General features: G+C 38.9%; 1 protein-coding gene across 1 annotated transcript in view; it reads left to right on the forward strand.

Annotated features, from left to right (window-relative positions):
- ARID5B (AT-rich interaction domain 5B) overlaps positions 1–2,946 on the forward strand; it is a 178,767-nt gene that overhangs the window by 109,083 nt on the left and 66,738 nt on the right. The gene's annotated exons all lie outside the window — the stretch shown is intronic.

Below are 2,946 nucleotides of genomic sequence, written 5' to 3' on the forward strand. Positions count from 1 at the left end.
GGATAACTCTTTTATCTGTTCATTAAAGTAACACTGTTCTTTGGACATGCTTTGCTAGTAGAGTCAAATGTTTGAAAGTAACAAGATACTTATTAGAATATTCATCAGTTCAGACTGTCCAAGGGTTTGCTCCTTAAATTTCAGTGAGGAACCTCTTCCCACAGTGTCTCCTTCGGCCATCATTCATAGTATACAGTTGACAACCCTGAAATAACTATCACTGCCCTCCGAGTTCCATGAGTACATAATAACATAGAGTCCTTTTCAGTCTCTTCACACCCAACATGACCAAACGGCATATTTATACAGATGTGGGCAGGTCATTGCCACATTTCGAGGCATATTCTTATACCAGAAGAATGAAATATTGAAGTGCTGCAGGGCTTGGTCAGTTTAACTTTGTTTTAGAGGGAGAAGAAGCTATACCATCACATCAGAAACAATAGACTCTTGTCCAGGAAAGGGGGGAAAAAAAGAAACAAAGGATAAGATAGCTGTGACTCTAAAAATAGAGACAGATAGTGAGATGTCACAGTAATCAAGAGAAGGGAAGCCTTACTTAAAATATTAACAAGAATGGTACTTTTGGACAAAGTCAAGAAGGATATTTCTGATCTGCCGGTCAAGCCACAAATATTTATTGAGTGATAGCTGTTCTGCCTTGAACTATGCCCCAGGCATAGTGGGGAAACACAGCCTTGTTGGGAGAGTTAGTAAATAGACTTGAACCAATTCATAAAACAAATTGTGAATAGAAGAATAGGAGCTAGCTGTGTTATGAAGACTATGTGTAATTGAAAAAAGTTAATAATTATGGCCAGGGTCAGGGTCAGGATAGCTTCCTGGATGGTCTTTAACTTGGAGGAGGATAGAAAAGACTTGGGTATGTCCATACTGTGTGGCACACTCATGCTGTTTGAACCTGATGAGACTTTATGTCCCACTTCTAAGGGCTGACATTCAGAGCAGCGCATTTTACAGCCTACTGGATATGATGGAGTTTTGGGTGAAATAGCTACAGAGCACATAGCCACTAATCCATGGAGACGCAGCCTTTCTCTGGAGGTTATGAAGGTTTTATGGGTGATTTTTCACACCAGTGCCTCACCTTCCTCCATCCCAAATGATCACAGTAGCATTTAGCTGGTAAACTATGATTCTTCTTGTTCCTCCCAGAGTCCTTTGAGTGGATGGAGGAAAATAACATGAGCCCATTATCACAGATGCAGAAACAGTGTTACTGGGACTCGTCACATAAACGTGTTAGTGGAGGAGTCTGGAATAAACCTGATTCAAGTTACTGTTGCTGCTTTCATGTTCTAGTGATGAGATGCTGAGTTAGAGGCTTCCTGTGGCCTGAGAAGTGAAGCCACCATTTCACCATCACTGCTGTCTGCCCACCTCTGGGTAATAGATAATAGGTATTGAGGAAATTTACTCCCAACTTGCATAATGTTTGGTCTGCTTTCTTCTTTATTCTGCTGTTGTTAGTTGTTTTAATTAACTTGAAAGAGCTTTCTTCATCTTGAATACAAGAATGACAATACCTGTTTCCCATGGTTTTCATAAGGATTGGCCAACATCTAGGAAATGTTTAGCACAGTGCTCCTGCTACTATAATAGCAATAGTGGTTATGATCAAGGCCACATAGAGATGGAGCTGGTGGTGTACTCTCTGCTGCTTCACTCCTTTTATATCTTGGATAAAGATAAGAGACAGCATCCTCAGCAATATCCACACAAAGACATGGTGGATGTTGATTTATGTGCCTGCCCCCTCTACATAAGCAGTTTCACATTCGAGCCTCAGGTTTCTTAGCTTTAAAATGAACAAGACAATCCCCTCAACACAGGGTTCCTTATTCATCCATCTATTTTCCTTTCTGTTGAAGCCACCATTCCTATGTTTAGGGAAAACTTATTATGTATCAGACATTGCATTAGGACCCCGATTCAACCTTAGTGAATTAAATAGGCATAAGTACCTTGTCCTCATGAAGTCTAGAGTCTAGGAATGTGACTAGTAAGCAAGGAGATACATATATACAAAAATGTGTATGTATGTGTTTATATAATCACACACACAAGGAATTACAGGCCATGATAAGAGCAATAAACTCCAAAAGACTGCTATCTGGATTAAATGAAATACTGTATGTGAAAATGCATCAAAGGCTATAAAGTGTAGACCTTCAGAGACTCTTAATTTTGACTAACATAACACCTGCTGGCTTTGGCAGCCAGTGGCTACTGCAGAGCTTAGTGCGTGAGGTTTAGTAGTGACACCACCACTGCTTTTTCTTTGAGGCTTATTTCAGAAAGGAGAGTGGAAGGGAACCTTTCTGTTGAGTTTATAATAGCAATTATGAGCTGATAAGGGTAGACCATTCATCAAACGATCATACCTCCGGACTTTATCTCTTTGGGTCAAATGTTTCCTGATTGATATTGACTACCATATCTTAAGCAGCTTTGAACAGATAAGAAGCTAGAAAAGAAATTCCTTTGAAGGAGATTTGACAAAATTATGTTTTCTGATTTTTTTTTCTTTTAGAAGAGAGATTAACCTCTCATTGTTCTTCTAAAGGGTACAAAAGCTACCAAACCATTGAATTGAAGAAAATCTAGAAAAGTTTTCATGGGTAGATATTGACTTGAGTTCCCACTAAATACAAATGATCATCTGTATCAATGTTCTTTTCTTGTCCTGAAATTGTTTGGAAAGAACTTACAAAGTACTGAGAATGACCCTATACCACAGATACTTAGAAGTAGACAATTATCCCAAGAAAAGATCCTCTTGATGGCTGTATATAAATGCCCTACTAGAAACAGAGCTGGAAGCAAAAGTCTTGTAGGTTAAATATAATTTATTTTCATAGAACATTATTTGTAGAAGCAATGTTTTAAAGATGGGGAGAGTAGATTTCTGACCGTGGGCCTGAT

Source organism: Canis aureus, chromosome 4 (assembly GCF_053574225.1).
Source record: "Canis aureus isolate CA01 chromosome 4, VMU_Caureus_v.1.0, whole genome shotgun sequence".
NCBI classification, from domain to species: Eukaryota; Metazoa; Chordata; class Mammalia; order Carnivora; family Canidae; genus Canis; species Canis aureus.